This window comes from Carcharodon carcharias, chromosome 2, assembly GCF_017639515.1.
Source record: "Carcharodon carcharias isolate sCarCar2 chromosome 2, sCarCar2.pri, whole genome shotgun sequence".
Taxonomy (NCBI): Eukaryota; Metazoa; Chordata; class Chondrichthyes; order Lamniformes; family Lamnidae; genus Carcharodon; species Carcharodon carcharias.
In genome coordinates, this window is record NC_054468.1 from 126899914 (window position 1) to 126915292 (window position 15379).

The window sequence follows — 15379 nt, forward strand, 5'->3', positions numbered from 1 at the left end:
TATGAAAGGAAAATCATGTCTGACAATTTTTTTGAGGATTTTGAGGATGTAACTAGCAGAGTAGATGAAAGTGGAATGAGTGGGTGTAGTAAATTTGTATTTTCAAAAGGCATTCAGCAAGGTGCCACCTAAAAGGTTATTAAACAAGTTAAGGGCTCATGGGGTTGGGGTTGATTTATTAGCATGGATAGAGGAACGGTTAACAGGCAAAAAGCAGAGAATGAGGATAAGTGGGGCATTTTTCAAGTTGGCAGGCTATAACTAGTGGAGTGCCGCAAGGATCAGTGCTGGCACCTCAATTATTTATAATTCATCTAGATGAGGGTACCGTGAGTAATGTATCTAAGTTTGCTGACAGTACAAAACTTTGTGGTAATGTAAGCTGTGAGGAGGACACAAAGAAGCTGCGAAGAGATACCGTCAGGTTAAATGAGTGGGTAATAAGGTGACAGATGGAATATAATGTGGGGAAATTTTAGGTTATTCACTTTAGTAGGAAGAATTGGAAAGCAGAATATTCCTGAAGTGATGCAAAACTTTTAATATGCATGTTCAGAGAGATTTGGGCATCCTTAAAGAAACACAGAATGTTAGCATGATTGTACAGCAAGCAATTAAGAAGGCAAATAGTTTGTTGACCTTAATTATAATGGGGATGAAGTACAAGAGTAAGGAAATCTTGCTCCTATTGGCTTTGGTGAGACTACAACTGGGGCACTGGGCACAGTGTTGGTCTCTTTATTTAAGGAGGTAGATGCAGTGCAACACTAGATTGACTTCTGGAATGAGAGGGTTGTCCTATGAGGAGATATTGAATAGATTGGACCTATACAGTCTGGAGATTAAAAGGATGAGAGATGATCTTATTGAAACTTATAAGATTCTGAGGGGCTTTGACAAGGTAGATGCTGAGTGGTTGTTTCCCCTGCCTGGAATCTAGAACTAGGGAGTGTAGATTCAAGATGAGGGCCTATCATTTAAAACTCAAATAAGAGGAAATTTATTGACTTAGAGGGTTGTGAATCTTGAGCATTCTCTATCCCTGAGGGTTATGGCTGCTCAGTTGAGTATACTCAAGGCTGAAATAGGTCTTTGGATACTAAGGGAATTATGGGATATGAGGGTTGTGCGTAAAAGGGGAGTTGAAATCAAAGATCAGCCATGATCTTATTGAACCTGGAACAGGTTCTTTGGGGCCGGATGACTTATTTCTGCTCCTATTTCTTATTTTCTTATAAAATCTGATTCCTCTATCCTTTCATGCAGTGCATTCTGGATCACAACAACTTGCTGTGTAATGTTTTTTCTCATGTCACCGCGCTTCTTTTGCCAGTGATCTTGAATTTGTGTCTTCTGTTACTGATCCTCTGCTCCGGAAACAGATTCTCTTTACTTAATCTATCCAAACCCTTTACAAGGTTGAACACATCTCTCAAATCTCCCTTTAATCTTCTCTATTTGAAGGGGAATAACCCCAGCTTCTCTAGTTTCTGCCCTTAACTGATGACCTTCATCTCTGATACCATTCCAGTAAATTTCCTCCCTAAAGCCTTGACATTGTTCCTAAAGATGACCAGAATTGCCTACAATTCTCCAGGTTTACCATAATGTATACATTTAGCGACTCTTTGTATTTAGTTCATAAACACTTCTCCGGAAGACATTATGGATCCTGTATTGGAGCGCAAATCAGGAGTTCAGATATGGAGGTTGATGTGCCTGAGTTGCCACCTGCAGTTTTCTCCCCATTAAATTGGAGAATTAAGTATCAATTCAGATGAGAGTTCCCATCACACACAAATTTGTGTGGGGAATGCTAAATGATAATAGTTACCCCGGTGCCACCTCAGAGAGTGGATTGTGTAGGATTTTGAAGGATTTCTGAAATGAGACTTTAATGCGCTGTTAAGGGTGATAGTCAAACCAAAGTTTGCACACCGCCATCATCAATGATTCGATTAGGTACTTAGACTTAGAAAATTCCCGCATCTAATGATGCACGAGACAGACAAAGCACATTTGTTTCCATGGCTAGCTTTTATTTGGAACAGGTTGTCTGACTGCTGCCAAAGGCTATAGCTTGAGGGGTTGAGGGGTACCACTCCACATCAAGCATGGCTGACCAGGGGGTCTTTCCCACTCTTACCGCCTGTCACAGATGTATTGGCAGGATCTGCAGGTTGATGATCAACCTGTTTGGCCACATTATGAAAGCACATTCCATGGCCATCAAGTTCTAGAATGGGACTCAAACTCTAAACTTTTGGCTCGGAGGCAAGTGTGCCATGAGGCCTCCACCAATTAGATACTGGCTACTTGAAAATGCAGTGACTCGGCTATTCATTGCCTTAAGCTTGATGGTATTGCAGGCAATAAATATCATTAGAAGCGAAGAAGTTGCTGGACAAAAGAAGACCAAAGTGTATTTAATAAAAACAGTAAATGCTGGAAAAACTTAGCAAGCCTGGCAGCGTCTGTGGAGAGAGAAACAACTTTAATATTTCGAATCCAGTATGACTTCTTCGGACGAGGCATATTAGACTCTAAGACTTTCCAAACAGGTTGGTTATCAACCTACAGATCCTGCCAATACATCCATGACAGGCGGTAAGAGTGGGAAAGACCCCTGGTCAGCCATGCTTGATGCGGAGTGGTATCCCTCTGGTGACAGGCTGGCAACTTGTTCCAGAAAAAAACTAGCCATGGAAACAGATGTGCTTTGCTTGCCTCATGCGTCATGCTGTCAGACCTGTTGAGCTTGTCCAGCATTTTCTGTTTTTATTTCATATTTCCTGCATCCACAGTATTTTGCTTTTGCCAAAGTCTATTTTGTTTGCTGTCTACCATCTTAGTCACGTGTTGCAACAATAATAGAGTTGTTGACTAGTCACAACAGTTAATCTCCAACAATTAGTTTATAACAAACCCAAACATGAGGTGAGGAAAATCCCCCAGAGATGGAAAGCTTTGGAAACCATAGATCCAAAGTTGCCAATTCCTCCTAAGCATGCTGCATTTACCATGTATGTCACATCTCAATTTACTCGTGCACTGTACATAACCCTCATAATTGTGGCAATTACAGAATGACAGAACCAAAAATTTTGTTTTAGACTTTTCAATGCAAGTCCAATGTTTGGAATCAGAGTCCTGATAGTTCACTCTACTCCGTGAGCATTGTCGGGTCTCGTTTTTTTTGGAGTATGTGGACAATTTGTTTAAGCCCATGGCCCCCTTATGTTTTTTGGCACAGGCCATGAATGTGACTTAAAGGTGACGACCTGTGTGCAGCATATGTGGGGCTGTGCAGTTTCAAGGAAACGTTTGTCAAGGAGCAGCTACAAAGTCAATGGTTCCCAGTCCCCTTACACCTCTGGCATTCCAAATTAGAAACCAGGAGATAATCTGTGTAAACCTGAAGGCTCCTATTTTGCATTAAAAATTTGGAGTTTCGAGTGGAAATGTTTGTTATCCTGGGGATGGGAGATATGAGATTTGGTAGGATTAACTCTCCCAACCTTTCCTGAGAAAATTCTGCACAGTGTGTCGGAACATCTCTCTTTTTCACTATGTTGCCACTTAACACAGAAATGCGTTTGTGTGTGATCTTCCACTATTGGGGTGATCATTACATAGGCTAGTTAATTAAAAACCTACAGCTGATAGGAAGTCACATACAGTACACCTACAATGTGAGAATTGTGCAGTCAAAAATTGGCATTCTTCAGGACATGAGCTAGCTCCTGGGAATCTGGGAGTTGATTAGGGTGAAGTGCAAGTAAATGGGGGAGGACTCCACTTTAAAAGATGGATTTTGCATTCAGCAGGTAAAGAGAGACTTGACAACCAATTCAGAATTGTCAGTTAACTGCTGGGCCAATACAGGTATGGGATTTATATTCTCTTGTGTGAGTTGCCATGGAAACCGTTGCCTCTGCTGCGATTGCCGTTACCGTGGAGATCATTCCCACAAGAGAATGCAGCACAGTGCAATTTTAATCTTCAAACACACCAAACAGAAAGTGGGCTTCTTGACTTAAATCTGCTGGCGTCATCTGCAATGACCAATTCAACCCTGGTTCTGATTTCCCCAAGGACATTTCTTTTGGGTTTTATTCCTCCACACCCTTTAGCCCTCCCTGCCCAATATTTCCCTTCACAACCTGAAGGTGATTGTTGCATATCTTACTCAAGGTCACCCAGATATCGAGGTTTAGTACCTCAGTTGTGCATTGACGGACCTCACAGGGTAACCTGATCATCGTCTACACATCACGCATGCTCTCCAGTTGGACAGTGGTCAAGGAGCTCCAATCCTTGCTGATGTTTACCCCACGCCCTGGTGATGTCCAGTCCAGGGTGCAGCTCAGACAAATGTAGCCCAAACATTCACGGTTTCAAAAACAGAAATATGATAATGACCAGATAACTTGCTTTGGTGATGTTAGTTGAGGGCTAAATGTTGGCTAGGGTATCAGGGAGAACTCCTCAGCCCTTCTCCCAATTATTTCAGTTATGGCTCTGTTGGCAGCACTCTCGCCCCAGGGTCAGAGGTTGTGGATTCAAACCCCACTTCAAAGACTTGAGCAAAATATCTCAGTTGACACTCCAGTGGGGGAATGCAGCTCTGTCAGAGGTACTGACTTTCAGATAAGATTTTAAACTGAAGGCCCATCTTCCCTCTCAGGTGGGCATAAAGGATCCAATTGCACTATTAGAAGAAGAGCAGGGGAGTTCTCCCTAGTGTCCTGGCCAATATTTATCCTTCAAACAATGTCGCTAAAACAGATTATCTGGTCATGATCACCATGCTGCTTGCGGGAGGTTGCTGTGCACAAATTGGCTGCTTTGGTCCCTACAGAGAGAACAGTTCAAAAGCACAGGCTGTAGAGGCCTTTAGGGAGGCCTTGCGGCCATGAAGGCTGCCATATAGACGTAAGTCTTTCTTTTAATGCCATGAGTTATTTATATCCACCCGAGGGCAGACAGCTTGGTTTAACACCTCATTCAAAGAATGTCACCTCCAAAAGTGCTGGAGTCCTGCACTAGCGTGTTTGTCTGGATGATGTGCTAAGACTCACTGCCGATTGGAAATTGCATTTTGGATGCCCCTGGTTTAAATGGCTTCAAGATACAGCAGGCATTCATAGTGCTCCATAAGCTATCAGGAAGCTAATGAAACCTCCCCCAGGAGCACCAATGGATTTGCAGGAAACTTATTCAATAGTATCTGTTGGTCTGGATCTTTTGCCTTTACTGTCACTACCTGACCTTTAATTATTTCCTTTACAGCATATTTCTCTAATTTAAAAAAAGAAACATTTATTAATATGTATATGATACAATATTAATATATTAATAAACAACAGTTTGCATTTATATAGCGCCTTTAATGTAGTAAAGCATTCTAAGGCACTTCACAGGAGCTTTGTCAAACAAATACAAAAGCAAAATTCTGCGGATGCTAGAAATCTGAAATAAATGCTGGAAAAACTCAGCAGGCCTGGCAGCATCTGTCCAGCAAAAAACGTTTGAAGAAGATGTTTGAAAGTTCATCGACCTGAAAGTTTCATTCGCTTCTCCTTCCACTGATGCTGCTTTACCTGCTGGGTGTTTCCAGGATTTTCTGTTTTTTATTATCAAACAAAATTTGACACCAAGCCACATAAGGAAATATTGGGACAGATGACCAAAGCTTGGTCAAAGAAGTAGGTCTTGAGGAGCAGCTTAAATGGGGAGAGAAAGGTAAGGTTGAAGTCTGGGGAGGGAACTCCCAAGCCGAGATCATAGACAACTGAAGCTACTGCTGCCAATGGTGGTGTAATTAAAATTGTGTTATGTGCAAAAGGCCAGAATTGGAGGAATGCTGAATTCTCAGAGTGTCGTAGGGCTGGAGGAGATCACGGAGATAGGGAGGGATGAGGCCATGGAGGGATTTGAGCACAAGGCATTTTGAAATTGAAGGGGTTGCAGGACTGGGGGCCAATGTAGGCCAGTGAGCGCAAAAGTGATGGATAAATGGGTTTTGTGTGTGAGTTAGGATAGGGGCAGCAAAAGTTTGGATGAGCTAAAGTTTGAATTTGCTCAAACCTTAAGCATGGTTCACAACCTAAGTTGCTGCCAACTTGTTGCACTTCAGTCCCCCTGTAGCCTTGAGAACAATGCTCCTCATCTGATCAGTTTTTGTTGGATTTAACACAGGGTTAGACAGGTAGCTGACCCATTGCATTACTGAGCCTCTGTGGGAGAAACCACTTAATGACCCTGTGAATAAGATGCATTCTCTCCTTTTGCAAAGTCATTTCAGGAAAAGTGGTCATTATGGTGTAATTTAGCGAGATCCTGCCCTAACAAGCAGGCCACAATCCAGCCTTTCACAAGAATGCGGGTAGGTCTTGCGGGAAGTTGTAGCCTGTGGATCAAGGCCGCTGTGCTATGCATGAAACGAACTTACATACATCTTGTCATAGAAACCTTGGCATCATCAGATGCTCCACTGGTCGAATGTAAGAGGAAGTGAGTGGTTTTGCTGCGGGCTCCGAGAATTGCCGTGGAACATTTTATTTAGCTCATGAAGGCTTGATAAATTCTAGGTGCCTGATTTATCCTGATTGCTGTGGGATCAGTCCAGCTCATTCCAGTTTTCCCTTCCAAAGACTAGTGCTGGAATTGTGTTTTATTTTTCATCGCACTGTGCAATTCCCATATGGCAGTGCTGTCAAAAAGCAATTTTATTTGGTGTTCCAAAGTGCTGTTTTTTGTCTCTCAATCAGCTTTAATCACTTCATGTTCATCCATTTCAACTGTGCAGTTGACCAGAATTGCAGAATTCCATTGAGATAATTATGAAACAACAAGCTGCCTTGATATTGGCAGAGAAGAACGCAGAGAAATAGAAGTATAGTGGAGCATTTCAGTTAAAGAGATATAATGCGCTGAATGATTCTATGTTTTTATATTAGATATCCCAGTTTAATTTGTATGTTATTACAATCACCTGGTCTGATGCTAATAAAAAAAGAATTGCGATATGAATGAGAAGAAGGGAAGAGAACCTTGAGAATAAATAAAGTGTTCTTAAAAGTACTTTAGCTGTTGAAACACTGGCTTTTGTGGAGGCAGTGGATATTGGATTCTAATTGTCAAATATTTTAAGTCAGATTCTGTATAAGGGGTGCGCTGTATACCCTTTGAATATAACATGCATAATTGTTCATTATGGGATAATGAGCCCTGAATTGTGCTTGGTGCCAGCAGTTTTACTCAAGGATTGCTTATGCGATGTTAAACAAAGCATTTGAATGCTTTACAAGAGAAGAGTGAAGACAAATAGATCCTTCTGCTGTAAAATAGATAAGATTGAGGCTGCCAGTATCGGCATCTGAAAATCTCTGGTGAAAATCTCCAGGAGGATTGGGGTTTTAAAAAATTCATTCATGGGATGTGGGCGTCGCTGGCTGGGCCAGCATTTATTGCCCATCCCTAATTTCCCTTGAAAAGGTTGTGATGAGCTGCCTTCTTGAACCGCTGCAGTCCATGTGGTTTGGGTACAACTACAGTGCTGTTACGGAGGGAGTCCCAGGTGTTTGACCCAGCAACAGTGTCACGGCTCACTGGGGACAGTGAGCTGCAATATCAAGCCCCACTGCTCCCTGAGCTGCGACAAATGTGAAAAAGGTTTGATCAACCCACCTAATTGTTTAATTTAGGTTAACAGAATACAAGCACCAGATTTATAAACTTAATAAGTAAATAACTGTTTTTTGAACAAATTGTCTTTAACCTGTGGCAAGAAAATGAGCTGCTAACTTCTAACTCTACAACCTAAACTCTACCCCTTCTTAAATACCTAAACACACACATACAAGACACACAAAGACATGGATTTTAAGGCTCGGATAAAACAGTTCAATAGCAGCAATTCCGGAGTACAGAATTTGATGGGTTGATTTTGATCGACGTCTTCCAAATTCCTTTCAGTTCCTTGTTGATGACACGAGGTTGTCTTCTAGCACTTTCAGTCTTTAGTTCACTGGTTGAGCACCTGCCTTTCAATATGTCTAACAGTGATTTTCCCCTTTGCCTCTTGACAGGGGTTTTCAGAGAGAGAGCAGGTTATAGAGACATGAGGAGAAAAAGCCAGCCAGCTATTATTGTAGAATTACTGGAATCTTACACACACAGGAAAGAGAGGTTTTAGGTCTGTTTCCTTTTAGGCTAGGAGCTATTCTCTGCTGCATTGCTCTCACACAAATCCTGGTCATCTGGTCAGGAGTCAATTAAAACATTGTTGTCAGACAGTTCCCCTTTAGACCAGACTCCTCTTCTGCACCATCCTCTCTTTCATGAAACACTCTGTTCCAGGACAGCAACATTGTATATATCCCTCACACTGTTCCAGTGGACATGTCCTTCAAACTGCAGCCATTGTAATTTTAATCCACAGTCCAACAAAAATAAAAAGATATGTTATTTACAACAGTGAAGGAATGGTGATATATTTCCAAGTCAGGATGGTGAGTGGAAGGAGAACTTCCAGGTGGTGATGTTCCCATGTGTCTGCTGCCCTTGTCTGTCTAGATGTTTGCGGTCATGGGTTTGGAAGGTGCTGTTGAAGGAGGCTTGGTGAGTTCCTGCAGTGCACCTTGTAGATGGTACACACTGCTGCTACTGTGTTTCTGTGGTGCAGGGAGTGAATGTTTGTGGGTGGGGTGCCAATTAAGCAGGCTGTTTTGCCCTGGATGGTGTCAAGCTTCTTGATTGTTGTTGGAGCTGCTCTCATCCAGGCAAATGGATAGTATTCCGTCACACTCTTGATTTGTGCAGGCTTTTGGGAGCCAGGAGATGTGTTACTCACCGTAGGATTCCTCGCTTCTGACCTGCTCTTATAGCCACAGTATTTATATGGCTAGTCCAATTCAGTTTCTGGTCAATGGTAACATACAGAATGTTGATAGTGGGGGATTCAGCAGTGGTACCGCCATTGAATTTCAAGGGGCAATGGTTAGATTCTCTCTTGTTGGAGATGGTCATTGCCTGGCACTTTTGTGGCGCAAATGTTAATTGCCACTTGTCAGCCCAAGCCTAGATATTGTCCAGGTCTTGCTGCATTTGGACATTCAGTATCTGAGGAGTCGCGAATGGTGCTGAACATTGTGCAATCATCAGCGAACATCCCCACTTCTGACCTTATGGTGGAAGGAAGGTCATTGATGGAGCAGCTGAAGATGGTTGGGCCTAAGACACTACCCTGAGGAACACCTGCAGTGATATCCTGGAACTAAGATGATTGACCTCCAACAATCACAACCATCTTCTTTTGTGCTGGTTATGACTCCAACCAGTGGAGAGTTTTCCCCTTGATTCCCGTTGACTCCAGCTTTTCTGGGACTCCTTGATGTCACAATTGGTCAAATGCGGCCTTGATGTCAAGGGCAGTCACTCTCACCTCACCTCTGGCGTTCAGCTGTTTTGTTCATGTTTGAATCAAGGCTGTAATGAGGACAGAAGCTGAGTGGCGCTGGCAGAACCCAAACAGGGCATCTGTGAGCAGGTTATTGCTAAGCAAGTGCCACTTGGTAGCACTGCTGATGGCACCTTCCGTAACTTTACTGATGATGGAGAGTAGACTGATGGGGTGGTAATTGGCTGGGTTAGATTTGTCCTATTTTTGTGTACAGGACATACCTGGGCAGTTTTCCACGTTGCCGGGTAGATGCCAGTGTTGTAGCTGTACTGGAACAGCTTGGCTCGGGTGTGGCAAGTTCTAGAGCCCAAGTCCTCTGTACTATTGCTGGAATCTTGTCAGGGCAGAAAGCCTTTGCAGTATTCAGTGCCTTCTTTTTCTTAATATCACGTGGAATGAATTGAATTGACTGAAGACAGGCATCTGTGATGCTGGCAACCTCTGGAGGAGGCCAAGATGGATCATGCACTTGTTACTTCTGGCTGAAAATTATTGCAAATACTTCAGCCTTCTCTTTTGCGCTGATGATCCTCCTCCCCTATGAGTTGTTTAATTGCCCACCACCATTCACGACTGGATGTGGCATGACTGGAATCGTTTAGCCCTGTCTATCACTTGCTGCTTATGCTGTTTGGCATGCAAGTAGTCCTGTGTTATAGCTTCACCAGGTTGACACCTCATTTTTAGGTATGTCTGGTGTTGCTCCTGGCATGCCTTCTTGCACTCTTCATTGAACCAGGGTTGATCCCCTGGCTTTGTGGCAATGGTAGGTTGCAAATTGTGTTCAAGTACAATTCTGCTGCTGCTGATGGCCCACAGCCCCTCATGGTTGCTCAGTCATGAGTTGCTAGATCTTTTGAAATCTATCCCACTTAGCACAGTGGTAGTGCCACACAGCACAATGGAGGGTATCCTCAGTGTGAAGACGGGACTTGGTCTCCATACCAAATGTAATATTTCCAAGTTTGCTGATGACACAAAACTAGGTGGGAATGTGACTGGTGAGGAGGATGTAAAGAGGCTTCAAGATGATTTAGACAAGTTGAGTCAGTGGGCAAATACATAGCAGATGCAGTATAACGTGGATAAGTGTGAAGTTATCCACTTCGGTTGGAAAAACAGAATGGCAGAGTATTACTTAAATGGTGATAGTTGGAAATGTTGAAGTACAAAGGGACCTGAGTGTCCTTGTACACCAGTCACTGAAAGTAAGCATGCAGTTGCAGCAAGCAGTTCAGAAGGCGAATGGTATGTTGACCTTCATTACAAGAGGATTTGAGTGCAGGACCAAAGATGTCTTACTGCAGCTGTACAGGGTCTTGTAAGATCACACCTGGAGTACTGTGTGCAGTTTTGGCCTCCTTACCTAAGAAGGAATGTACTTGCCATAGAGGGAGTGCAGCGAAGGTTCATCACACTGATTCGATTCCTGATACGGCAGGATTGTCGTAAGAGGAGAGATTGGATCAACTAGGCCTGTATTCACTGGAGTTTAGAAGAATGAGAGGGGATCTCATTGAAGTATAAAATTTTGACAGAACTGGACAGACTGGATGCAGGGATTATGTTTCCTCTGGCTGGGGGTGGGTGCGGTGCGGCTAGAACAAGGGGTCGGTCTCAGGATACAGGGTAGGCCATTTGGTACTGAGATGAGGAGAACTTCTTCACCCAGAGGGTGGTGAGCCTGTAGAATTCTCTACCACACAAGGCAGTGGAGGCCAAGTCACCGAATATATTTAAGAAGGAATTAGATAGATTTCTGGACTCTAAAGGCGTCAAGTGATATGTGGAGAGAGCGGGAGTACGGCATTAAGATAGAGGATCAGCTATGATCATATTGAATGGCGGAACAGGCTCAAAGGGTCAAATGACCTACTCCTGCTCCTGTTTCCTATGTTTCTATGTTACCACAAGGGCTGTGCGATGGTCACTCCTACCAACACTGTCATGGACAAACAGTAACATCTGGGGCTGGCAGGTTGGTGAGGATGGGGCCAAGTATGTTTCTCCCTCTTGTTGATCCCTTCACCACCTGCCGCAGACCCAGCCTAGCAGCTATGTCCTTTAGGATTCAGCCAGCTTGGATTATACTGACGCTACCGAGCCAATCTTGGTGATGGACATTGAAGTTCCCCCACCCAGAGTATGTTCTGTGCCCTTGCCACCCTCAGCTGTTCCTCGAAGTGTGTTCAACATGGAGGAGCACTGATTCATCAGCTGAGAGAGGACAGTATGTGGTAATCAGCAGGAGGCTTCCTTGCCCATGTTTGACCTGATGCCATGAGACTTCATGGGGTCCGGTGGGACAGGACATACCCAGGGATGGTGATGGTGGTGCCTTGGACATTACCTATAAGGTATGATTCCGTGAGTATAACTACGTGAGGCTGATGCTTTACTGGACTGTGAGACTGCTCTCCCAATTTTGGCACAAGCCCCAGATGTTACAAAGGAACACTTTGCAGGGCCAACAAGGCTGGCTTGAGGGGATTGTCAGCCCTGGTTTATTGGTAAGTACTTTCACCTTTGAGCCAAAGGGTCATGGGTTCATATGCTGCTCCAGATACTTGGGGACATCATCCTAGCTGATAGTTCCAGTGCAGTACTGAGGGAGTGCTGCACCTTTGGGCATGCCAGCTCTCAGACGAACTGTAAATTGAGGCCCCGTCTGTCCTCTAACATGGATGTAAAAGATCACATGATGCAAGTCACGGAAGAACAGAGTGGTTATCCCTGGCTGATATTTGAACCTCAACCAACACTGTTTAAAAGCGGATTATCTGGCCATTGCCTCATTGCTGTTTTGGGACCTTTCTGTGAGTAAATTGGCTGCTGCGTCTCCTACACTCCTACACTGCTTCTGACTACACTTCAAGATAAATATGTCCCTTTATTTGGCTGTAAAGCACTTCGGGATGTCCTGAGGTTGTGAAAAGTTGCCATGGAAATGTGAGTTTGTTCACTCATTCTTTTCTGTTGCTGGTAAGTTTGATATACAGAGAGCTGAGTGGTAATCGTGTCTAACGGCAGGGTGGATGAGCAGCACAGACTTTGCTGTTTGTGAGCGGTTTCCTCAGCCACTTTGACCAAAATAGGCACATTTCACGGTGACTTGGATCAAATGCTTGAATGGTTGGTGTTTATTCGAGGCTGAACAATTGACTGATGCTTGTCACCCTCCACCACTCTGACAGTAGAAGCATGTTTACTGCCAGGGTCACAGGCTGCTGCTGAAATGTTATCCTTACGTCCGTTACTCACTTGCTGTGATTCGAATTGCTTCGACGGTTCCATTGTTTCTGCTGTCGTTATGTTTCCTGTGTGATTTGAGCATGCTTAGAGAGGTGGTTCATTGCAATTGATATTGAAACCCCATGTGGTCCCAAACACATTAGATTAGGACTACCTGATCTCCTGTGGTTTTTCTCATAGGTAGGCAATTGAGTGTGGGATATGGGCTGGGGAGATTGGGGGAGCGTGAGAGGGAAGGGCAGGAGCAGGCTGTATTTAAACTGGTTTGATCCTGCCTCAGGCACTCCCTCTGGATTTGTAACTCTTTCAAGTACAAACCCGTTTCCATCTGTTTCAGATGAAGTTACATTGTTTCATAGTTTGCCATTGTGAGATTTGAACTCTTGATACTCTTTTGAGTAAACCTGTTTCCATCTGTTTCAGATGAAGTTACATTGTTTCATAGTTTGCCATTGTGAGATTTGAACTCTTGATCTTGGGGTTACAAACCCAGTACCATAACCACTTGGCTATTTAGGCCAAGCTTTACAAACATGTTTCCATCTGTTTCAGATGAAGTTACATTATTTCATAGTTTGCCATTGTGAGATTTGAACTCTTGATCTGGGGGTTACAAACCCAGTACCATAACCACTTGGCTATTTAGGCCAAGCTTTACAAACATGTTTCCATCTGTTTCAGATGAAGTTACATTGTTTCATAGTTTGCCATTGTGAGATTTGAACTCTTGATCTTGGGGTTACAAACCCAGTACCATAACCACTTGGCTATTTAGGCCAAGCCCCCCTCTGGATTTGTAGTTCCAGAAAACCAGATCAGGGGTCAATTATAAATTAATTATAAATTAATTACTGGCAGCACAATGTAATCCCTTGTTCCATTCCCCTTTGATGGAAAGCATGATCAAAGCCTGAAAGAAAAACAGCATGAGGTGACTGGATTTCTTCTTTTTTTTGTCCTGACATACTTTTTATACATTTGTTGAGACCGCTAGTCAAAAGGAAGTGTAGTCTTCTGGTTACTTTAATTATTAGTTAAACCGTGAAACATAGGGCAGTTTGAGAAGTAGAGTTATCTGTGAGTAAATTGGCTGCTGCGTCTCCTACACTCCTACACTGCGTCTGACTACACTTCAAGATAAATATGTCCCTTTATTTGGCTGTAAAGCACTTCGGGATGTCCTGAGGTTGTGAAAAGTGTAGGAGTTTGTCTCCATTACCAGGCTGAGGAGGCTGAAAGACTGAAGTACTATAGAGCCACCTATGGTGTGAAGGTATAATTGCAGTGTAACACATTTACATAGGCAGTTTCCATTATAAATTTATGGGGAGATGGTGGCATAGTGGTAATGTCACTGAACCAGTAATTATAGAGGTCCAGGCAAATTTTCTGGGGACACAGGTTCAACCATGGCAACTGGCGGATTAATAAAAATTAATAAAATCTTGGAATTGAAACCTAGTCGCAGGAATGGTGACCGTGAAACTGCCATCTGGTTCACTGAGGACTCCTGCCATCTTTACCCAGTCCCGGCCTACATGTGGCTCCAGACCCACAGCAGTGTGGTTGACTCTTAACTGCCCTTGGAAATGGCCTAGTGAGCCTCGCAGTTCAAGGGAAGTTAGGGATGGGCAACAAACACTGGCCTTGCCAGCGATGCCCGCATCCACGAAACAATCAAAGAAATAAATGTGTTAGTAGAAATTTATAATGGAGAAAAATGGGCATACTCAGTATCAGAAACACGACGGCAAGAAATATGGTTTTGTAGACCTGGGCCGGGATTTTCCGGACCTGCCGCGGGTGAGGTGGCACCCCAGCCAGAAGCCCGTTGACTTGTGGCAGCACCGGGAAGATCCCGACCGTGGGCGGGTGTGGAAAATCCCGCCATATTGTAGCTATGGATGGATTGTTTCCCTTTTGCCAGGCAATTAGAAGACTGCTTCTTCAGATTTAAGTTGCACCTTATGATTTGAAAGTGAACAGCGCCGCACCATCACATGGGAAGGGTGTCACAGGAAAGGCAAACTCTACATTTAAACAAAAGTTGTGCCATGACCACATGGCATTGGCAGCTCTCCCCTAGCTCATTTCCTTTGCCCGTACACTGTGTGTCTCCCTTTGAGCTCAGTGGACAAAGGGCAGCCGGCAACCCTTGAAAAGCTGCTGGGATTCAGTAATGTGTATCGTGAATTATGTGCCTAGAGCATCATTAAATTATATGTGAGCTGACTTGGCTTTACACGGGATTTAGGGGGCTAGTCTGTGTTAGCGCCCCTACCCAGGAGATGGTCACTAGCCGTTTGCTAATGATTATCCTGATCAACTCTTTGCAACTCGTTCATTGCAATATGAAAACCTAGCGCCAGAACTTTAAACTGCAGAAATTATTTTAAACTGAAGTTTTTTTTTGCACCAGTTCTTTTTAAGAATGATCAGTCTGTCACGCATAAAAGAAAAAGACCAGTGAGTGGCTAGGTAATAAGAATGGCACATGGTCAACAGGCAAGCTTCAGGCCTGTAGCTGCAGTGGACCCTGAGTGAACTGCTGCAGTCCATGTGGTGTAAGTACATCCACAGTGCTGTTCAGATGGGAGTTCCAGGATTTTGACCCAGCGACAGTGAAGGAATGATGATATATTTCCACGTCAGGGTGGTGAG